This window comes from Salmo trutta, chromosome 5 (genome assembly GCF_901001165.1).
Source record: "Salmo trutta chromosome 5, fSalTru1.1, whole genome shotgun sequence".
Classification (NCBI taxonomy): Eukaryota; Metazoa; Chordata; class Actinopteri; order Salmoniformes; family Salmonidae; genus Salmo; species Salmo trutta.
In genome coordinates, this window is record NC_042961.1 from 31,281,272 (window position 1) to 31,306,462 (window position 25,191).

Consider the following 25,191-nt stretch of genomic DNA (forward strand, 5'->3'; position numbering starts at 1 on the left):
GTGGCTAGAGAGGATCTGTGGTTCAGACCAATCCTTATACAGTTCCTCCTCATTTTTGAAGAGGCAGCATAGCCTACTTACAGCAGTACCGGATAGTTTAACCCATGAATGTATGTTATTACCATATAAATAGACGTAATATTGTTTAATACTATGGTTATGAAACCTGGCACAAATCATTTTTTTCATGTTGATTAACCCCCCCCCCCCAAAAAAAAAATATATAGTGCCCCAGTATAACAAGTAACAGTGGTTTTCCACAGTATACAGTTGTTTAGATTTCCTATTCAACAAAGCAAGCTCTGCCTCAGGGTTGTATACAGGAACCAGACATGGTCTGTGCAGCAGAGAGAAGTCATGAAAACCATATTTGGTTTATAGTTTCCACTGAAGTGGTTCCGCTGCCATGATTAGAGGATCCATGTGGTAATCTAGAATGTTTGTACTGGATCAGGTTCTAGGTCTGGAGGCTGGAGACTGGGTTGGAGCAGATGGTAGGAGAGAGGGTTAGGGGGGGATCTGGTGTCTCGACTACGTAGTATCGCTTTATTGTGTACCGCTTAAAGCTCTTAAATGCCTAGCGGTTAACAGCTTTGGGCCAGTAACCAAATGGTTGCTGGTTTGAATTCCCGAACTGACAAGGTGGAAAAATCTGCTGTTCTACCCTTGAGCAAGGCAGTTAAGCCCCGAAAAACAACTGCCCCCCCCCCTCCCTGGGCGCCGATGAGGTTGACTAAGACAGCCCCCCGCAGCTCTTCGATTCAGAGGTGTGGGGTTAAATGCGGAAGACACATTTTGGCTGAATGCATTCAGTTGTGCAACTGCCTAGGTATCCCCTATCCCTATAAACTATTTGTTTCTCCACAATCTACCCATGATCCTTTTAAAGAGGCACACATACGCACACACGCACACTTTTTGTTCTTCTATCCTCGTGGGGACCTAAAATACATTTCCATTCATAATCCTATTTACCCTAACCGTAACCCAAATCCTAAACCTAACTCCTAACCCTAACCACTAACCCCTTAACCTAATCCTAATTGTAACCCTAAACCTAACCCCTACATTTAAAATAGCCTTTGTCTTCATGGGGATGTGGGAAATGTCCCCACGAGGGAGAATTTTCCTTGTTTTACTATCCTTTTGGGGATTTTTGGTCCCTACAAGAATAGCATGACGGCAAACACAATCGTGTATGCTGCTTTTGAGGAAGCAAATCAAACTAGGCTTCATAATGCCCATGTTATTACACACTGAGATCTGTGGCCTCAAGGGTTCCATTGTTTTGGCCTTATTGTATGATGTATAGACGGTATAAGGGGATTGCCATTTTTTACCTCAGGATATCAAAGGTTAGGCTCCTCCCTGTTGTGTGTGCATGTGTGTCTTTGGAGGCCAGGGGTCTCAAACACTGATGTGGTCCTGCAGGCTCCAGTCAATAAACAGGCCAAAGACAGAGGCCCCTGCAAACACTCTTTACCCTTTTATCAACATGACCCTTATGACCAGACTGGCCTGTGTAGGAAGACCATTACATTCCCCATGAAATGTCAGACCTGACCCAGCACATCCAACGTTTCCTCTACATCATTTCCGTTTGCAACAGCAGTAAACTATATCCAACCTGGTCTCACAGCATTTCATATTATTCTGTATGTAAATCCGAGACACACATTTAGTATGATATGTTACGTTTCGTATGTTATGTATTCATTTGTGGATGACCATCACCCATTTCGTATGATATGTTACGAATTACAATTCGTATTATAAGTTACGGAATTGCAAAACGCACAATATGTTACGATTTTGCAAAACTAGGTGGCTAACTTGCTAATGTTAGCTAGGCTAGTGGTTAGGGTTAAGTTTAGGAGTTCGGTTAAGGTTAGGAGAAGGGTTAAGGTTAGGGTTAGGGAAAGGATTAAGGTTAGGGTTTGGAGAAGGGTTAGCTGACATGCTAAGTGTAGTTGCAAAGTAGGTAAAAAGTAGTGAGTAGTTGAAAAGTTGCTAATTTGATAAAGTTGTCTATGATGATATTTGAACAACCCATCCACCCTGACCCAGCCACCCTACTTTCGTTTTTGCCTTAAGTAACCATCTGTCTTATGTAACCATACCAAACATATCATATTAAATGTGGCACTCTGATTTACGTACAGAATAATTCAAAATGCTCTGATACCAGGTTGTTATATCTTGCCTAGAGCGAAAATTCTTACTCAATAATTTTCCTTTATTGAAAATAACTTTCACAACTTTGATTTGACAATGAAAGGTTGATAAACTGCATCAAAGCTTACACATAGTATTCTTCCTGCTCCAACCTTTCATCAGTCCACAAGGAACTTCTCAACACACTCCAGTCTGCCCTGTCCATTTGCCAAGTTTCAGCCTTGTCTGGTCATTCATCTGAAAATGTTTACCTAATTTGTTTACAGTTTTTGGAACTGTAATCTGACTCGTTCACACAAATGGTATGTGCAGATTTCACACTCACTTCATCATAGGGCTGGGCGATATGGCCTAAAAATCATATCTCTTTTTTTTCAAGCTTTTGGATGATTCATGATATACAGTGCATTCAGAAAGAATTCAAACCCCTTTTCCCACATTTTGTTACATTACAGCCTTATTCTAAAATTGATACAATTGTTGTTTTCTCCTCATCAATCTACATAAAATACCCCATAATGACAAAGCAATTTCAGCAAATGTATACATTTTTTTACTGAAATATTACATTTACATAAGAATTCAGAACCTTTTTTTATAAGACTTGAAATTGAGCACAGGTGCATCCTGTTTCCATTGATCATCCTTGAGATGTTTCTACAACTTGATTGGAGTACACCTATGGTAAATTCAATTGATTGGACATGATTAGGAAAGGCACACACATGTCTATACAAGGTGTCACAGTTGACAGTGCATGTCAGCAAAAACCAAGCCATGAGGTCAAAGGAATTGTCCGTAGAGCTCCGAGACAACATTGTGTCGAGGCACAGATCTGGGGAAGGGTACCTAAACTTTTCTGCAGCTTTGAAGGTCCCCACAACACAATGGCCTCCATCATTTTTAAATTGAAGAAGTTTGGAAACACCAAGACTCTTCCTAGAGCTGGCCGTCCGGCCGAACTGAGCAATCGGGGGTGAGAAGGGCCTAGGTCAGGTAGGTGACCAAGAACCCGATGGTCACTCTGACAGAGTTCCTCTGTGGAGCTGGGATAACCTTCCAGAAGAACAACGATCTCTGCAGAACTCCACCGATCAGGCAAGACGGAAGCCACTCCTCATTAAAAGGCACATGATAGCCCGCTTGGAGTTTGCCAAAAGGCAACTAAAGACTCTCAGACCATGAGAAACAAGATTTTCTGGTATGATGAAACCAAGATTGAACTCTTTGGCCTGAATACCAAGCGCCATGTCTGGACGAAACCTGGCACCATCCCTATGGTGAAGCATGTTGGTGGCAGCATCATGCTGTGGGGATGTTTTTCAGCGGCAGGGACTGGGAGACTAGCCAGGATCAAGGGAAAGATGAACGGAGCAAAGTACAGAGAGATCCTTGATGAAAACCTACTCCAAAGCAATCAGGACCTCAGACTGGGGTGACGGTTCAGCTTCCAACAGGACAATGACCCTAAGCACTCAGCCAAGATTAAAAACGGTAATATCTTATGTTTCACCGAGTCGTGGCTGAACAACGACATGAATAACATAGAGCTGGCGGGTTTTAAGCTTTTTCGGCAGGATAGAACAGTGGCCTCTGGTAAGACAACGGGTGGCGGTTTATGTATATTTGTAAACAACAGCTGGTGCACGAAATCTAAAGTCTCAAAGTTTTGCCCACACTATTTACCAACAGTTTTCATCTGTATTTTTTTGTAGCTGTCTACATACCACCACAAACTGATGCTGGCACTAAGACTGCACTCAATGAGCTGTATACGGCCATAAATAAACCAGGAAAACGCTCACCCAGAGGCGGCGCTCCTAGTGGCCGGGGACTTTAATGCAGGAAAACTCATCCGTTTTACCTAATCTCTACCAGCATGTTCAATGTGCAACCAGAAGGGAAAAAAACTCGACCACCTTTACTCCACACACAGACGGGTACAAAGCTCTCCCTCGCCCTCCATTTGGCAAATCTGACCATAATTCTATCCTCCTGATTCCTGCTTACAAACTAAAGCAGGAAGAACCAGTGACCTGGTCAATAAGAAATTGGTCAGATGAAGCAGATGCTAAGCTACAGGACTGTTTTGCTAGCAGAGACTGGAATATGTTCTGGGATTCTTCCGATGGCATTGAGTAGTGCACCACATCAGTCACTGGCTTCATCAATAAGTGCATTGATGACGTTGTCCCCACCGTGACCATACGTACATACCCCAACCAGAAGCCATGGATTACGGACAACATCCGCACTGAGCTAAAAGGTAGAGCTGCCGCTTTCAAGGAGCGGGGCTCTAACCCGGAAGCTTATATGAAATCCCGCCATGCCCTCTGACGAACCATCAAACAGGCAAAGCTTCAATACAGGACTAAGTTTGAATCGTACTACACCGGCTCTGACGCTCGTCGGATGTGGCAGGGCTTGCAAACACCTCCCTCTTTAGCTGGATCCTGGACTTCCTGACGGACCACCCCAGGTGGTAAGGGTAGGTAACAACACATCCGCCATGCTGATCCTCAACACGGGGGCCCATCAGGGGTTCGTGCTCAGTCCCCTCCTGTACTCCGTGTTCAGTCATGACTGCATGGCCAGGCACGACTCCAACACCATCATTATGTTTGCCGATGACACAACAGTGGTAGGCCTGATCACCAACAACGACGAGACAGCATATAGGGAGGAGGTCAAAGACCTGGCCGTGTGGTGCCAGGACAATAACCTCTCCCTCAACGTGATCAAAACAAAGTAGATGAATGTGGGCTACAGGAAAAATAGGACCGAGCACACCCCCATTCTCATGGACGGGGCTGTAGTGGAGCAGGTTGAGAGCTTCAAGTTCCTTGGTGTCCACATTACCAACAAACTAACATGGTCCAAGCACACCAAGACAGTCGTGAAGAGGGCACAGCAAAACCTATTTCCCCTCAGGAGACTGAAAAGATTTGGCATGGGTCCATAGATCCTCAAAAGGTTCTACAGCTGCACCATCAAGAGCATCCTGACTGGTTGCATCACTGCCTGGTATGGCAACTGCTCATCCTCCGACCGCAAAGCACTACAGAGGGTAGTGCGTACAGCCCAGTACATCACTGGGGCCAATCCTCCTGCCATCCAGGACCTCTATACCAGACGGTGTCAGAGGAAGGCCCTAAGAATTGCCAAAGACTCCTGTCACCCAAGTCATAGACTGTTCTCTCTGCTACCGCACGGCAAGCGGTAATGGAGCGCCAGGTCTAGGTCCAAGAGGCTTCTAAACAGCTTCTACCCCCAAGCCATAAGACTCCTGGACATCTCATCAAATCAGATTTGAAGACAATGAGGGCTGGCTTCGGGACAAGTTTCTGAATGTCCTTGAGTGACCCAGCCAGAGCAGGGACTTGAACCCGATCGAACATCTCTGGAGAGACCTGAAAATGGCTGTGCAGGGACGCTCCCCATCCAACCTGACAGAGCTAGAGAGGATCTGCAGAGAAGAATGTGAGAAACTCCCCAAATACAGATGTGCCAAGCTTGTAGCGTCATACCCAAGAAGACTCGAGGCTGTAATTGCTGCCAAAGGTGCTTTAACGAAGTACTGAGTGAAGGGTCTGAATACTTATGTAAATGTAGTTTTCAGTTATTTTTATTTTTTGACCAGTTATTTTTTTTATCGTTATGGAGTATTGTGTGTAGATTGCTGATGGGGAAAAAAATATTTTATACATTTTAGAACAAGGCTGTAACGTAACAAAATGTGTAAAAAGTCAAGGGGTCTGATTACTTTCTGACTGCACTGTATGTCTTCATTTTGTTAAATGTTTTTTCTAAATAAGCTTTGTTGTACAATTAAAGGTAAAATACACTGCAACATATGGCAATAATCTTATTTCAGGGTTTGTGAAATTACACCAAGGCTAAATATAAGCCTTCCGCAATCATAAGACCCACTAATAATTTAATTATTTCTTCAAAGTAGTTTAAACTGCTTTTTGCAATTTGACCATGAAGGCCTGATTCACAGTCTCTTCTGAACAGTTGATGTAGAGATGTGTCTGTTACTTGAACTCTGTGAAGCATTTATTTGGGCTGCAATTTCTAAGGTTGGTAACTCTAATGAACTTATCCTCTGCAGCAGAGGTAACTCTGGATCTTTCCATTCCTGTGGCGGTCCTCATGAGAGCCAGTTTCATCATGGTTTTTGCGACTTCACTCGAAGAAACTTGAAAAGTTCTTGACATTTTCCACATTGACTGACTTTCATGTCTTAAAGTAATGATGGACTGTCATTTCTCTTTGCTTATTTGAGCTTTTCTTGCCATAATATGGACTTGGTCTTCTACCAAATAGGGCTATCTTCTGTATACCCCCTACCTTGTCACAACACAACTGATTGGCTCAAACGCATTAAGAAGGAAAGAAATTCCACAAATGTACTTTTAAGAAGGCACACCTGTTAATTTAAATGCATTCCAGGTGACTACATTATGAAGCTGGTTGAGTGAATGCCAAGAGTGTACTAAGCTATTATCAAGGCAAATGGTGGCTATTTGAAGAATGTCAAATATAAAATATATTTTGATTTGTTTAACAGTTTTTTTGGTTACTACATGATTCCATATGTGTTATTTCATAGTTTTGATGTCTTCACCATTGTTCTACAATGTAGAAAATAGTAAAAATTAAGAAAAACCCTTGAATGAATAGGTGTTCTTAGACTTTTGACCGGTGGTGTATAACAGTTGAATTGTTATGAACATACCCTTCCGTCCGTCTCCAACTGTTTGATCAGCATGCTCGTCTGTCCACTTTGTTCAGATGTTGAAATCAAGTGGCCTACCTTATTTTTCAGAATGAGAACGAGTTGTAAGTAAGAACGAGTTGTAAGTAAGCATTTCACAAATAAGGCAAGTCCGTTAAGAACAAATTCTAATTAAATAAAGGTTACATTTAAAAAATGAATTACTTGTTTGATATTACTGCACTGTCGGAACTGGAAGCACAAGCATTTCGCTACATCTGCTAGACATGTGTATGTGACCAAATACACGAAACCCAAACCGGCTGTGCGCGTGCGCCAGCGTGCATATATTTATTTTGTCTCGCCACACCAAACGCAATCACGACACGCAGGTTAAAATATCAAAACAAACTCTGAACCAATTATATTAATTTGGGGACAGGTCGAAAAGCATTAAACATTTATGGCAATTTAGCTAGTTAGCTTGCACTTGCTAGCTAATGTGTCCTATTTAGCTAGCTTGCTGTTGCTAGCTAATTTGTCCTGGGATATAAACATTGATTTGTTATTTTAGCTGAAATGCACAAGGTCCTCTACTCCGCCAATTAATCCACACATAAAATGGTCAACCGAATTGTTTCTAGTCATCTCTCTTCCTTCCAGGCTTTTTCTTCTCTTGACTTTATATTGCGATTGGCAACTTTCATAAATTGGGTACATTACCGCCACTGACCTCGTTCGTCTTTCCGTCACCCACATGGGTATAACCAATGAGTAGATGGCACGTGGGTACCTGCTTCTATAAACCAATGAGGAGATGGGAGAGGCAGGACTTGCAGCGCGATCTGCATCAGAAATAGAAAGGACTTCTATTTTAGCCCTTGGCAACGCACATGCTCGTTGGTGTGCGCGAGCGGTGTGGGTGCAATAATTGAATAACAGATTTCTAAATTTATTTTGCAATGCTCGCGCACGCGACACGAGCAGTGTGGTCAGCCTGTGAGATTTGATTTGATATACAGTAGCTTGAAAATGGTAGTGTGTGTGTGTGTGTGTGCTGGAAGAGGTGGCTGTGGAGAGGGTTAATGTTGGAGAGGGGCCCGGCCAGAGCCCCTGGTTGGCTGATAACCCTGGTTGTCTCAGGCCTGTCACCCTGGCCTGGTGCAAACTGACACTGAACAGATTCATTCCCCAGGGCCCCTGCCTGGATCGCTGCCAGCCCTATCTCACGTCTGGTCTGGGGGAGTATATAATCAGACCCCCCATCCCAACATCCACTCCCACCACCAGTACCACCTTCTCAAGGCAGACACTCCATTGGGCTCTGTCTGTTTCAAGGGTAAAGTTTTCTATTGTAAAACGTACTTGACTTTGAGATTTTTTTTCATAATTTGTAATGGACACTTCACACCTCAATACTTAATTTGAATAGTACAGACGCAGCTGTTTTAATTCCAGGTGTCCCATTCAGGGCGGGTTTCAGTGACTTAAGTGCAGATGAGCATTGAATGCCTTCACTTGATCTCAAAGTGACAATGATGCGGAATCAAACAATGTGTGTTTTTATTCTCATATTCAGAGAGATTGTTTGGCTCATCTATCTAGATTCACATTTTCCCTCTGTACTGAGGTGTTCACTCTATACATCACATGGAATTCAGGATCTCTATCTACAAAATGTGGTTTGATGCAAGTATAGCTAGTATTGTTTAATGCCACATAACACATAAACCCCCTGTAAATCCATCACATTAGACCTTTTTCCCTACAGCCCAGGTGTTAGGCCAGGAAGTACTCTGCAGAGAGAGCTTCAAATGCAGTTGATTAAAATGCATGTATTGCCTAATTTGGCCTCACCCCGTGTGAAGGGCGGAAAAGAGGAGGAGACAAATGAAGTCTTGCATAATCCCAGCCATTAACCCCCTCCCTCCTTCATTTCCTCCCTCCCTCCTAGGGTGAATGAACTAATCGTAGCAATAGCTCAGTAGCATGGCTGATATGATTCAGCGCTCAATTGCCCCTCTGCTCCTCCACTCTAATCCTGTTTTATTTACAGCGGGCATTTGACAATCCCACACTATAGTATTCACTGTAGTGCTTTTACTGTTGCTTTTACTGTCCTTGAGTTGTCCCTATGGCAGCCTGCAGTGCTGTACCCTAACCCTCAATTAGGCTTGGGTGGTATACCATGTATACTGTATACCAGGGTATTTGGAAATAGCCACGGAATGGTTTTTCAATACCAGCAATACCGTTGAAACAATTTCTTAAAAGTTTTTAATAAATGTTTATATTTGTAGCTACATTTCACCTTGTAGCTTCATTTCACCTTTCACATAATTTTTCATTATGAAGCTTACTGGTAGTCCCCAGTCACATAGTGTTTGTTTACAAGCACACAACAATGAGAGAACGGAGCCTTGTGAGTCACTGACTGTTGTGGAGCATACGCCAGGTGATCTAGTTACAGTATGGAATTCACAACTAACTGCCAGCTAGATGTCTTATAACTACACTGAACAAAAATATAAAGGCAACATGTAAAGTATTGGTCACATGTTTCATGAGCTGAAATAAAAGATCCCAGAAATGTCCCATAAGCACAAAAAAAGCTTATTTCTCTAAAAGGTTGTGCACAAATTTGTTTACAACCCTGTTAGTGAAAATGTCTCCTTTCTCCAAGATAATCCATCCACCTGACAGGTGTTGTATATCAAGAAGCTGATTAAACAGCATGATCATTACACAGATGCACCTTGTGCTGGGAACAATAGAAGGCCACTCTAAAATGTGCAGTTTTGTCAAAAACACAATGCCACAGATGTCTCAAGTTTTGAGGGAGCATGCAATTGGCAGGAATGTCCACCAGAGCTGTTGTCAGAGAATTTAATGTTAATTTCTCTACCATAAGCCACCTCCAACATTGGTTTAGAGAATTTGGCAGTATGTCCATCTGGCCAACCAACCGCAGACCACGTGTAACCATGCCAGCCCAGGACCTCCATATCCAGCTTCTTCACCTGCAGGATCGTCTAAGACCAGCCACCCAGACAGCTGATTTCAATGTATTTTATTTAAATTAACTGCTTTCCTTATATGAACTGTAACTCAGTAAAATAGTTGAAATTGTTGCATGTTACGTTTATATTTTTGTTCAGTATACTGTAGTTATCTAGCTAACTGGTTAGCTTCTTGCAAAATCAATCTTCTCTTGGTAACAGCAGTGAATCATCTCTTGCATCAAGAGCCTTGCTGTCGGATATTTGTTTGGTGCGTGCAGCGAACTATGAGTAGCATGTCTGTCCTGCAAACAGAGGTTGGAACCAACATTTATTTTCCAATTGTTTCGTTCTGAACAGAACCATTATTTTTGAGTTCCATTCCACTGTTCCAACCTGCAAAATAATGTTCTGAACCGGTCTGAACCAAAAATAAGTACTGGGTAATTGCGTTCCTTTCTGTTCCTTTTTAAACCTCTGAAATATATATATATATATTTTTACATTTAGCTCAACGTTAAATTACTTCACCAATCAGTGTGGATAGAGCAGCTGGCTATGGAGCGGGCAAGCTATAGAGTATATTAGGGAGAGCAACAGAGGGTGGAGGAGGATGCTTTGATTGATGCGCTGGGCATGTTATGATTTGCATTATCTGAATTAGGTCCACAGAATTATACCTACAGAGGAGTGGCTTCCATGGAGGAAGTTTGAATGTCTTTGGACTTCTGAGAGTTGCAGAGCGGTGTGCGGAGCGGCACCAGAAATAAAACACATCTTACCTTTTTGTAGTTAACCTCTCTGGGCCAGTGTAATCCCGTGGCGCGATATTCAAATACCTTAGAAATGCTATTACTTCAATTTCTCAAACATATGACTATTTTACACCATTTTAAAGACAAGACTCTCGTTAATCTAACCACACTGTCCGATTTCAAAAAGGCTTTACAACGAAAGCAAAACATTAGATTATGTCAGCAGAGTACCCATCCAGAAATAATCAGACACCCATTTTTCAAGCTAGCATATAATGTCACATAAACCCAAACCACAGCTAAATGCAGCACTAACCTTTGGTCTTCATCAGATGACAATCCTAGGACATTATGTTATACAATACATGCATGTTTTGTTCAATGAAGTTCATATTTATATCAAAAACCAGCTTTTTACATTAGCATGTGACTAGCATGTAACTAGCATTCCCACCGAACACTTCCGGTGAATTTACTAAATTACTCACGATAAACGTTCACAAAAAACATAACAATTATTTGAAGAATTATAGATACAGAACTCCTTTATGCACTCGCTATGTCCGATTTTAAAATAGCTTTTCGGTCAAAGCACATTTTGCAATATTCTGAGTAGATAGCCCGGCCATCACAGGCTAGCTATTTTGACACCCACCAAGTGTGGTACTCACCAAACTCCGATTTACTATTAGAAAAGTTTGATTACCTTTGCTGTTCTTCGTCAGAATGCACTCCCAAGACTTCTACTTCAATAACAAATGTTGGTTTGGTTCCAAATAATCCATAGTTATATCCAAATAGCGGCGTTTTGTTCGTGCGTTCAAGACACTATCCGAAGGGTAAAGAAGGGTGACGCGCCCGACGCGTTTCGTGACAAAAAAATTCAAAATATTCCATTACCGTACTTCGAAGCATGTCAACCGCTGTTTAAAATCAATTTTTATGCTATTTTTCCCGTAAAAAAGCGATAATATTCCGACCGGGAGTCGTTGTTTTCGTTCAGAGAGAGAGAAAGTAAACATGGTGTCGGCTCGTGCACGCGCCTCCAGTCTCATTGTCCTCAGATCGACCACTATCCAAATGCGCTAATGTTTTTCAGCCATGGCCTGCAAAGCCACCATTCATCGTTCTGGCGCCTTCTGCGAGCCTATGGGAGCGTTAGAAAATGTCACGTTATGCCAGAGATCCCCTGTTTTGGATAAGAAATGATCAAGAAGGCCAGGAAATAGTCAGAGAGAGCGCTTCCTGTTTGGAATCTTCTCAGGTTTTGGCCTGCCAAATGAGTTCTGTTATACTCACAGACACCATTCAAACAGTTTTAGAAACTTTAGGGTGTTTTCTATCCAAATCATATGCATATTCTAGTTACTGGGCAGGAGTAGTAACCAGATTAAATCGGGTACGTTTTTTTATCCGGCCGTGCAAATACTGCCCCCTATCCCCAACAGGTTAATAAATCCAATTTGGAACGTGATACATATAGCATCCTTAACTAGCATTGAAAAAGTTAATCCATTCTTCTGTAATTTAAAATCTTTCCCTAATTTCTGAATCACACTTGTAACGTCAGTAGGCTACAGTAGCCTATGCTTTGGAGTGGGAGCGGCAGGTAGCCTACACATGCACTTGCAAAGATTTTTAGCTGACCGGCAGACACTGGAATACGTTTCTGAGTGACAGAGTGAAGGCTTTGCATAGATTGCTTTGTTGCGTTTTTTGCGGGACTGAAAAAATTACCCAGAACGTAAAAGAACGTTATTAACCAGTTCCCATGCTTTTAAATATAACAGTTCTGTTCCGGAACAGTATAGATCACTTTCGTTCCAGGTTATGATTCTGTTCCTCAAAAAATGTATTTATTTTTGGGTTTCCGGTTCTGGTCCCTGAACCGGTTCAATCCCCTGCTTGCAAATAGTTTGTTTTGCAATGCCTTCATTAGCATTTAGCTAGCATTTTCTATGGGATTTGACATGTGCTTGTTGGCATTGCTAACCTTTGGATTACAGAGGCTCATCGGGGTTTGAAAATAGAGCCCCTTGTGTTCAGTGCCGGTATTACATAATATCCCAGGATGGTACAAGGTCGGTATGAAGGTATGACAATCTGGATATCGCCCAAGCCTACGCTCAACCCCACACGCACAGTCTCACCCCCATCCGCCCACTGTGGAGCTGGGGATTACTATAGGATAGAGTGTAAAGGAGGACTCCGTTCAAGGGTCTCTGCACCGTTGGCACAGAGTTCATGTGAATGGTTAGAGCTTTCTGATCTCTGTCCCAAAAGGTGCCCTTTTCCCTATATAATGCACTACTTTTGACTAGAGCCCTGGTCAAAAGTAGTGCAATAAATAGGGAAGAGGGAGCCATTTGGGACGCACCCCTCGTGCTCTTGAAGCTACTCTCCTCATACATATTGGACCAGAACCAAAAGCCACAGTTGTCAGGGATTCTAGGAGTGGTGGTTGGAGTCAGGTGCAGAGAGCAGAGGGTAAGTATATCGTCTTTATTTTCTCCGGCACAAAACGGTCACGCCAAAACAGAAGGGCGCGTAATAATAATGACCAACCCAAAACAGAGGGCAAAACGGTCCGGAGAGAAAAATAAGACGTCAGCCAGCACATCCAAATAACAAACAGCGAAATAATCCTGCACAAACCTGGGCGGGCTAAACAGGCTTAAATAAACACAAATCAAGAAACAAAACAGGGAACAGGTGCAACCAATAAGACCAAACAAACAGAAAAGGGAAAAAGGATCAGCGGTGGCTAGTAGGCTGGCGACGACGACCGCCGAGCGCCGCCCGAATAGGCAGGGGAGCCACCTTCGGTGGGATTTGTGACAACAGTAGCTCCAGTGTTCTTACAGACTTTGGAAAAGCACGGTTGCAGCTTCTGAGCAGCAACTCCTTGCAAAGAGGAATTTCTTAAAAATATATTTATTCTAGAAGTTAGAAGTTTGTAGTTCTCAGAGTTTCAAAAGGGGGCTTTTGTGTGTATGCATCTTTGGCACTGGGAAACCATGATTCAGTGTATATAGGATTGTGGATTTGGAGGAAGCCTTACTGTAGTTTTTTCTCCCCGTTCTCACTGTTTTCATTCCTTTAAGTGAGAGAAGTTTGGGGAGTTAAACTATCTGACTGTGTGTTTTTGGTATGTCAGGTGATCCTTTAACAATGTTGACTTTGGGAAACAAAGCCAGTTGTTGGCAGAAATGTTCTGGCTAAATCTTATTGTTACTGTTCTTCTGAAAGTGGGATGAATGAAATGGAATGAAACATGCAGAGAGAGGAGTCAGTGCCTGTGGAATGTGAGGTTTGACAGAAGAGAGGGAGAGAGACCGAGAGAAAGAGTTTCACAGCCCCCTACAGTGACTACTCTCAGCTAGCGTAACTACAAGCCGCTCATTCTTACATTTAGCATGCTGGCTTCAAACACACCTGAGCTTACCTTTGACAATTTTCTGTTTTTCACAACTCTCTCTTTCCAACTCTCTCTCTCTCTCTCTCTCTCTCTCTCTCTCTCTCTCTATGCCTAAAGAAAGATGTGTTAAAATGTCAGTCAGAAATTGTCGAACTGTTTCTGAAATGAACAACTGAATCCCCTGTCAGTCTTGCTCTCTATCACCTTTACTCTTTTTCTCTCCCTCTCTCTCTCTTTTTCTCGCTCTCTGCACACACTGCAGAGGCTGACTGCTTTCTACCCTGCTTTGTAATTGTTTTCTATCAGGCAGGCTGATTTGTGTATGGATTTATTTATTAGCCTATGGAAAGACAGTCCAATGCTACTGCAGCTCTGTTGACCTGTGATCTCAATGTGGCCTCACTGGCCTGGTGCTAGCAGTGTTTAACTGTTACATGTCCCCATCCAGTGGTGTATTGGAGGGTATATGCCGTATACCCACTTTTTTTCAGTGAGCATTGCATTCACTTCTTAATCCCCACTGGTGTGTGTCAAATATATTCACATGCGTGCCGCACACGTAGCTAGTTTCAGCGGAATATCAGGCAGCATTCGCAGCAAGAGCATGCAGCTGATTGTCTCATGGAGCCGGTAGGTAGGAAAGACCATTAAACTTATGTGTTACATTGCACTCCACGAGGAGCCTGCATGGCAGGCTGAGTATCTGTTACGCGAGGGCAGCAAGAAGCCAAGGTAAGTTGCTAGCTAGCATTAAACTGCCTGTGCCATTAAACCCCTACAACTCATCCAGAACGCCGCAGCCCGTCTGGTGTTCAACCTTCGCAAGTTCTCTAACGTCACCCCGCTCCTCCGCACACTCCACTGGCTTCCAGTTGAAGCTCGCATCTGCTACAAGACCATGGTGCTTGCCTACGGAGCTGTGAGGGGAACGGAACCTCCGTACCTTCAGGCTCTGATCAGGCCCTCCACCCAAACAAGGGCACTGCGTTCATCCACCTCTGGCCTGCTGGCCCCCCTACCTCTGCGGAACCACAGTTCCCGCTCAGCCCAGTCAAAACTGTTCGCTGCTCTGGCACCCCAATGGTGGAACAAACCCCACCTCTTTAAGGAATACCTGGGATAGGATATAGTAATCCTTCTAACATAATCACTAGTTAACTACACGATGCGGTGCCTGTTAATTTCTCATCGAATCACAGCCTACTTCGACAAACGGGTGATGATTTAACAAGCACATTTGCGAAAAAAGCACTGTCGTTGCACCAATGTGCCTAACCATAAACATCAATGCCTTTCTTTAAAATTATTACACAAGTATATATTTTTAAACCTGCATATTTAGTTAATATTGCCTGCTAACATGAATTTGTGTCACTTCTCTAGCGTTCCGTGCAAGCAGTCAGGGTATATACAGCAGTTTGGGCCGCCTGGCTCATTGCGGACTGTGTGAAGTCCATTTATTCCTAACGAAGGCCGTAATTAATTTGCCAGAATTGTACATAATTCTGACATAACATTGAAGGTTGTGCAATGTAACAGGAATATTTAGACTTTGGGATGCCACCCGTTAGATAAAATACGGAACGGTTCCGTATTTCACTGAAATAATAAACGTTTCATTTTCGAAGTAATAGTTTCCGGATTCGACCATATTAATGACCAAAGGCTCGTATTTCTGTGTGTTATGTTATAATTAAGTCTATGATTTGATATTTGATAGAGCAGTCTGACTGAGCGATGGTAGGCAGCAGCAGGCTCGTAAGCATTCATTCAAACAGCACCTTCGTGCGTTTTGCCAGCAGCTCTTCGCAATTCTTCAAGCATTGCGCTGTTTATGACTTCAAGCCTATCAACTCCCAAGATTAGGCTGGTGTAACCGATGTGAAATGGCTAGCTAGTTAGCGGGTGCACGCTAATAGCGTTTCAAACATCACTCGCTCTGAGACTTGGAGTAGTTGTTCCCCTTGCTCTACATGGGTAATGCTGATTCGAGGGTGGCTGTTGTCAATGTTTTCCTGGTTCGAGCCCAGGTAGGAGCGAGGAGAGGGACGGAAGCTATACTGTTACACTGGCAATACTAAAGTGCTTATAAGAACATCCAATAGTCAAAGGTATATGAAATGCAAATCGTATAGAGAGAAGTAGTCCTATAATTCCTATAATAACTACAACCTAAAACTTCTTAACAGGGAATATTGAAGACTCATGTTAAAAGGAACCACTAGCTTTCATATGTTCTCATTTTCTGAGCAAGGAACTTATACGTTAGCTTTTTTACATGGCACATATTGCACTTTTACTTTCTTCTCCAACACTTTGTTTTTGCATTATTTGAACCAAATTGAACATGTTTCATTATTTATTTGAGGCTAAATTGATAGTGTTTATGTATTATATTAAGTTAAAATAAATGTTAATTCAGTATTGTTGTAATTGTCATTATTACAAATAAATAAATTAAAGAAAATATCGGCCGATTAATCGGCATCGGCTTTTTTTGGTCCTCCAATAACTGGTATCGGTATCGGCATTGAAAAATCATAATCGGTCAACCTCTAATATCTACCAGTAAAGGCTAAGGCAACATTGGGTATGCAATCCAGTTGTTGAAAAAATTTGGTCCGGTCTTGGTTGGATCTTTGCGATGCACAATTCAATCATCATCCGCTGTTTGAATGAACATTTCTAAATGCTTTCCCAAAAAACCTTCCCAATTAATTGTTGACTGCAAAGGAGGCCTACCTGGCAAAATTATTTAATGAAGATTTGTATCAATTGGGAGGGAATTTGTTTGCAAACTCTACCATTACACGTAGCCTACACTATAGGCCTGCATTGTAGTACAGTATAGAAACACAGCTAGAAAAACAGTCTCTTGCTTAGTGCATAATCGAATTAAAGGGAAACTACACGCTCCCCCAATTTTAATTTACATTTTTCCCAGACCTAAAAAATTGTCTCCTGATGTGGTATAAGCATTAGAACACCCATTTGTTACTGTCTTTCTATAAAACAATATATTTTGAGAGTCAAAACCTGAAAAAACTATAGGAAAATCTACTTTTTCACACAGTGTGCCTTTCCTTCACCGGACGGGACATTTTGGATTTATTTTTCTAAATTAGAGTATGGTCTGGTTATACGCAATACTGCTTTAGCGAGCAGCATTAGCGGCATTAGCCCATAATATACAGCATTGTCCTGTTTGAGTGGGCAGTAATTACACAAGCGGAGCGAGGAGCTCGATAACAAGCAGCGAATCATTCTCCCCGCCACTTCAATTGCGTTAATTAAACAAACCAGGCCTCCCGAGTGGCACAGTGATCTAAGGAACTACATCGCAGTGCTAGCTGTGCCACTAGAGATTCTGGGTTGCGAGTCCAGGCTCTGTCGCAGCCGGCCGTGACCGGGAGACCCAGGGGGCGGCGCACAATTGGCCCAGCGTCGTCCGTGTTAGGGGAGGGTTTGGGCGGCAGGAAGTTTCCTTGTCCCATCGCGCACTAGCGACTTCTGTGGCGGGCTGGCCGCAGCGCACGCTGACACGGTTGCCAGGTGCACAGTGTTTCCTCCGACACATTGGTGCGGCTTGCTTCTGGGTTAAGTGGGCATTGTGTCAAGAAGCAGTGCGGCTGGGTTGGGTTGTGTTTCGGAGGACGCACGACCTTCGCTTCTCCCGAGTCCGTACGGGAGTTGCAGTGATGAGACAAGACTGTAACTACCAATTGGATACCACGAAATTGGGGAGAAACGGGGTAAAAAACAAACCAACCTTCTTGTCTGATCTCACACTTATCCCTCTGCGCTGCTACATACGAGACTGCAACATATGAGAATCTGCTACATTCGAGACTCTGCTACATACTCTCCCTCTCTGTTTTTTTTCTCCCTAATTTCTGATTATGACTTCCTTTGCTGGACCAATTTTGCCTTTGCTTACTGTATCTCTCTCTCCGTCTATCCCTCCATTTCTCATTCCCCCTCTCCCCTCTATCCCTTCCTCTTATGACTCCATTTGTTGGATAGTTTCAGGCTATGTCTACTATATCGCCCTCTCCGTCTATCCCCCTCACTTACCCCTCTCTCTTTCGCTCTCCCTCTGTGCTTTGTCTTCATCCCAACCTTGGCTGTGTCCAACTTGATTTGTTCCCACAGAGGAATCGTGCAGCAGAGGTTGAATAATTCAAATGTTTTGCGTGAGGAGTAACTTCTTTTTTTAAACACAACAACACCAACTCATTGCTTAGTGTTTGGAGGTGGTTATTTTTTCCTTCTAATGTGATGTGTGCTGAAATGACCTTGTGTTCTGTTCTGTTATTAAAGTCAGCAGAATCCCATCTGGGCTGCTTTTGTAAAGTTGCCTCTCTCCAAAAACATCCAACGTCTCTCCCCAGTCTTTATTGACACTATGGAGCCTCTTGTTTTGCTCCACTCTGCTCTGTGAGAGCTGTGGCCTGGCTTTTCTGGCTAGCTCTGACAGGGCCTGGTCCAACAACCACAGCTTCTGACTGCAGGGCCCACTACAGGAGATGAAACCAGCCAGCCAAAGCCTGCTCTTATACAAACCCTCCTCTGTGATTGGCTCTCCACAGCATGGCTGAGAGGTCAAAGGTGGGCCCATGTAACGACATCGTGTTTTTTCGGCACCAAATGGATGAAAACAGACTGAAACAGGGAGCGAACGTGGGCTTATCCAATAAGAAATGCACATTAAAAGTTTCTGTTGAAAAACATTTTAAAACGTTTTGCTAATTAACATGACCCTGCCATGTCAACCTGTTTCCTGTTTGTCCTATACCATCCCTCCTCTCCTTACATCCCAGTGCTGCTGTTCATTGGTTGCGCCTGGGCCTGCATCCCAGAGGGCAGCACACAAACAATGGTCCGTCCATGCAGGTGCAGGCTAACACAGCCTTGCTGATCAGGGAACACATTCAGGCCTTGTTTCCTCTCCTTATCTACCACAGTGATGACATATATATAGAAAGGCCAACGTCAGTGTTGTGTCTGACCAACAATGGGCTCCGCTCCGCCTTATGTGCCAGGCCAGCAGAGGAAATTTATGTTTTTGTTGGTTTTCCTTTTGATGTTGCATCAGTGGGCACATAGCTGTGCAGCCTGCCAGCCCCTCACGTCCTGACTTTTACCACTGTTCCCCCGACAGGAACAGAATCTGCAACCAAGGTCATGTTACAATGTCTTCCAGTGATACAGCGGTTCCTGACCTGTGGTTCCTGTGTGGTCGGGTGGTCAGGGACCCAGGCTAGGCTGTGTGTGTTTGTGTGTGGTCAGGAGGACCGCACAGCTGTGGTTGTTCCCCTAAGGCCATGGAAGGCAGCCGGTGGTAGCGGGACGTCTGCAGCTGTTTTGCTGTTGACTTCCTGTGTTGCAGATGGAGCGCCACACACTCTCCATACGGGGTTTCACTGCAGGACACAAACAGGCACACAAACACACACACACACACACACACACACACACACACACACTGTGATGTCATAGGAAAGAATGTCTCTACTTATGTTTGTGTTAACGCTTGTGTGTGTTTCTCTGTATTTGTATTCATGTTTTTTTTTTTCATTATCTTTAACTCTGCGTTGTTGGAAAAGGACCCGTAAGTAAGCATTTCACTGTTAGCCTACACCTGTTGCCTACAAAGCATGTGACAAATAAGATTTGATTTGATGGGTATTCTTGGTTTCGTGTGTGTGTGTGTGTGTGTGTGTGTGTGTGTGTGTGTGTGTGTGTGTGTGTGTGTGTTGTGCTTGTCCTGGAGTGCATCTGCCCTGACAGTGTTGGTGTTGGGGCAGACACTAATGCAGCCATGGCTCCCTGTGTTTTCATTAGAAGTGGGTACCCTGGAGTATACATTGAAGTTCATACAGTACGTACGATCTCCCTCACACACATTTACTCTCCTTTTTTATTCATCCCCTCTTCCTTTCCCCCCTCTTTCCAGACCTCTTACCGTTCACAAATGGTTGGGGATGCCTCCTCGTGGTATAACTTTAACCATAGTTCCATGGTCAAATGCAGAGCCTCAGACTCAGCCTTTGCTTAGAGGCACTTTAGTTAGCTAGGCAAGGCATCCAAGTGATTTTAACGGGCTTTCTCCATTCTGATGGTTTTATACTCAACCAAACTAGAACATAACTGACATTGAAGTAGTCCAATTTAAATAACTTTTTATTTTAGCACTGTATTAAAATATTGTTATATACGCTATTGTAAAAATTCATACCGGTATGTGGATCCGTACTGGTATACCGGTATTCACGATATCTCCCAACCCAACACACGCACGCACGCGCACACACACACATACACCCTTTCTTTAGATGTCAAGCTGTGAGGAATACAACATGCCAGTTTTCAGAAATTGAGGAGCTCTGTATTCCTGAATGTTGCGTTTTTGTCGAGTGACTTCACCACAGTGCTTTCATCTCTGCGGATGGTTTCCAGGAAGACATTTCACTCTGATTTGTGTGGGCAGTTCTTTTTTCTATCGTTTTGAGGAAGAAAAGAAAATGGGGAGTGAAAGAGTACACCCCTGCCTTCTCCACAACCCTGCATGTCCATCTTAAAATGAGGTCAGGTGACACATGAGCCCTGGGTGTATCGCTCTCTCTGTTCAGAGGACGAGCTGCTTCCTGTCATCTATCTGCTCTCTCTCTTTCTCGCTCCCTCTTTCTCTATCCCTCTCTCTCTGTCTCTCTCTCTCTCTTTGTCATCCCCTCGTGCTCTTTGAACATGGAGAGGCAGGGTAACAGGCATGAAAAGAGAGACACAGGAACCAAAGGACACTCTCTGACTGACTCAGGAACAGTGACTGCCTTTTCCTTTGATGTTCTACCAACGTAGTTAGACCAGTAAATAGTACTATTTTGTCATACCCATGGTATACTTCAGTGATAATGCCTGAGAAGCTGGTGTTTGAGGGCATTATCACTTTTAGACAATGGGTTACCAACATATTCAAGTAATGATTGACACATTTTAATTAGAAATGTTATTTTGATGAATTTATTCATAATATTTCATCCTTTCACAAGATATAATCTCGACACAAATCTAGGGTTGCTACCCAAGCCGGCTGGTCGTTCTTTCTATCGGTTCGGTTGCTAGAGATGTGATCCTGTCGTTCAGTCTTTTTGTTTTGTATCTATGTACGCGACCCAGTCGTTCGTTCTAAATGTTTCATTGACATACTGGCTGGCAACATTCTTATCCCTTCCTTGCTAGCTAGCCAGAATTACAGCAAAGTAGCATTGCATTTGCATTTGTTTAAGCTGTTTTCAATGGACATTTTATTTGGATACATCCAAAATAATGAGCTAATGAGGCACGATTTCACCTGGCACTGAAAATGTGCTCACTCGTCAGGACACTGTTGTCCAGAGGAGCTAGCCAACAACACAGCTAACACAATCACTTCAAACTGAAGTTGAAAAGACAGCAAACTAGCTGCACTTCATTTAATTTGACCTTTTTTTAATTTACATTTTGTAGAAAATTATGTGGTACATTGGCCATGTACCACAAACCCCTGAGGTGCCTTATTGCTATTATAAACTGTTACCAACGTAATTAGAGTAGAAAAAATAAATGTTTTGTCATACCCGTAGTATACAGTCTGAAATACCACAGTTGTCAGCCAATCAGTATTCAGGGTTTAACCACCCCAGTTTATAATGTCTGATATACCACGGCTTTCAGACAATCAGCATTCAGGGCTTGAACCACCGGTTTATAATTACCAGACTACTGATTTTGGTTCATTCTTGTGTCTTGTTTGAATTTTACATTTTCTCTGGAGTGCCAATTCCTTCTCCTCGGCAATTAAGGACTGATTAAAAGTGTGGACACTTTTTTAGCAATTTCACTTGGTTTTGAGAAACTTACTGCACGAGCAATAGACTTCCTCATTGCTCGTTCTGCAGTTTGGGGGCCACGGCAGATGAGGCTGGTGGGAGGAGCTATAGGAGGACAGGCTCATTGTAGTGGCTAGAATAGATTCAATGGAATGGTATCAAACACATCAAACAAAAGGAAACCACACGTTTGACTCCATTCCATCCATTTATTCCATTCCAGCCATTACAATGAGCCCATCCTCCTATAGCCCCTCTCACCAATTTCACAGTATTATTCCAAGCTCAAAGTGTGGAAATATATATAAAACACATGCAAATCACGCTTTTGACTGCACTGCCCCTTTAAGTGCAAAACAGCTTGAGTGGAAATTGCAGCATTTCTTCCATGAGTGTTTTCCCAAATGGAAGGAAAGGCTGAGAAATGTTCAGTGAATATGCTGAACACGGCAATGCGCGTCAAGCCACAGAATGGCTTGTAGTTTTCCACAAGCTATTAGGCCATAGTTACTACTGTCTGCTTCCCTCGGTAAACATACAGCAATTTACTTCAATAAACATTTTTCTTTTGGGGTAACCGAGTTCAAAGCAATGCCTTCATTGTATTAGCATTTGGTGTTATTTTTCAGCTATTTTATATGTAATCTCAAGAACAAAAATAAGTCTTTCAATTTATAACATTTATATAACTTATATAAAATAAATTAAACACCCTTATTACACTTATATAAAGGGTAATACGATGGATGTGTGTGTAGCTGTTTACTTACCTGAATTAGGCTTACTTAACGGCACTTACCTCATGAAGGTGGGGGCAATCAGCTATGACAGGACGACTTCTTATATAACATACTTTTCTTATTACAGTCTCCTGGTGCAAATAACACGTCCCCTTTCCCAGACATGTTCTGTGGTACTAAACTCAGCGAGTCTTGTGTCCTCTAATGTTACATGGAGCTCCTGGTTAGTTTGGTTAAGAGGAAGACATAGGCTCACAAAGCAAGCAGAACTCTTGGCAAGGCTCCAACATCAACTGCGGTCTGTAGTCATTCCTGATCAAACCGTCACTCAACAAGCACCTCATGCTATCCTAGTGCTGTCATACACTTAAATGATGATGGGGGGGGAACAACCATGTAAGCCCCTCTTTTGAGCTGACCTCAAAAATGTTACTTAAAAAGTAAAGGAACCCAGACCACAACTTAGAGAAGGTTATGAGGCCATTTGGAACCACAAAACAGCCCCAAAATTAGGGTAGTCTCAAGTACATCTTCTGTGAAACCCACAATTCACTAGTCACAGATTTGTTTCAATCTCGGATTTATGACTCGATGTCAAGAGATGAACCTCTTCATCTTGTTCATGTTCCAGCTGGTAACCTGAGTTAATCAAGGAGGTTTGGGCCGGAGAGAGTATTTCAAAGTAACTTTTACTACCGCTGGCTTCCTGTTGCTTGGTTTGACCAACAATCTTAGGGTCTTTGGACTGGAGAGAGTTATTGCTTGCAGTTGAAGGCTTCCAGCCTCCATAATATGACATGGATTGTGGTTTTATATATTCTGATAAACACTTTGTGAGACTTGAGCCTAGAGTTGGGCTGCCCTTAGCCAGCACAAGATTTGGTTCTGGCTAGCTAGCCAGCTATGCATGTCTGTCACTAGGGGCTGCCCTCTGTGGTGACCCATTCAATTGGTCAGCAGGAAATAAGACCATTAGGGAGGGAGGTGAGTAACAGGCCTGGGGTCAACCCTGAAGGAGTCAGAGACACTCATGTTTCACACCAGATGGTCTGTTATAAGCATTACGTCTTGATACATGGTGGGAAAGGGAGATGTTTGATGCCACTACAAGTGTGAGCTCCCAAGCGGAACTATGGCAAGGTTTAAAAGCTAGATGAAGAATTATGGGTAACTGAAAAGCTGAAAAGGTTATCTGTTTAGGGAATTGGTACCTAGATGGATTTTCTAGAGAGATGATTCAAGGTGGTGGTACCACAACTACCTACTTCAGCAATTCATCACACAACTGTTGTATTGATGTGGACAATTCTTTAGAATGTACTGTAAAGTCCTAGTCAGTATTAAATAGAATGTTGAGGCCCCACCCGCCTTGGGGGAAAAACTCCCATGGTCACCTTGGTTACCCCATTGTCTCACAGCAAAAACAATTTTCTTGATGTCTGCTTGTTTAAGTCAATTAGAAAACTGCATTTAAGAAAATTACAACATGTCTAAACATAACTTTTCAAAATAGCCTGCTCCCGAGCATTCTCACTACTTAGAAAAACGTAATATTGTAGGGCTTCCCTTATGCCCCTTTTCATGATGGTGCTAGCAGCCACATTAGTGAGTGCTAGTTAGCTACCAGCCGGAACATTAAGCTAACCAAGACCAACAACACAAACAGAGTATACAGATGCAAATAGTGAGTGAATTTACAAACATACAATACTAAACAAGTTAAATGTCTTACCTGTTATTAAATGTTTTCCACACACATAGCTATGTGTAGCCTACTTAGACACCAGGTCTCCACAATTTCCCACACCGAATAGCCTGAAGCCACAGGGCTCTTCTAGCAGTCTCTATTTCCCTAAGTGGGAGCACTGCAAACCGTAGGTTGGGTTTTTGACCTAGTTACATGTACATTGAACAACACAGCAGCTTTTTTTGTGTTATTTATCTATAACTAAAAATCAGTGACGAAATTGGCCTTTTTACAGAGGGGGTCAATGGTAAAAAAAAAAATGTTTTCCCCAATTTGTGGCCATGGTCGAGGGAAGTTCTTTATTATTATGTGAGTATCGACTCCGAGTATATACAGTAGATTATTGTATAGAGTAGATTAATGAGTAGAATCTTCATTCCATTCCTGCCTCAGATCTGTCATCACTATCTGGCTTCAGCATACTGTGCAGCGATCCTCTGATCATAATCTGATTTTCTCTGTGGATCAGGAGATGTGAGAGACCTGGGGCCTTTGTCTGACAGAGCTCAGAGATGAGTGTGTTTGTACAGAGATTTCCCACCACAGCTCTTTTCTACCATATGGAAGCACTTTGATCCTACTTCTGACACCAACAACTCACCTTGTGGGAAGAGGTGCATAATGGGTATTTTGATCAGGATTTCAGCTTCCACAAAACTTTCAGGCAACTTGTTATATTGCCTGGCTCTGGTTTTTGTTTGAGCTGTCCTTTTTGTAGTCCGCCTATTTGAAAGATGTCTCATTCCTTCTTATTCTTACATCATTGATC

At 42.9% G+C, this 25,191-nt stretch overlaps 1 protein-coding gene across 1 annotated transcript in view; it reads left to right on the plus strand.

Annotated features, from left to right (window-relative positions):
- ptk7b (protein tyrosine kinase 7b) overlaps positions 1–25,191 on the plus strand; it is a 201,489-nt gene that overhangs the window by 15,234 nt on the left and 161,064 nt on the right. The gene's annotated exons all lie outside the window — the stretch shown is intronic.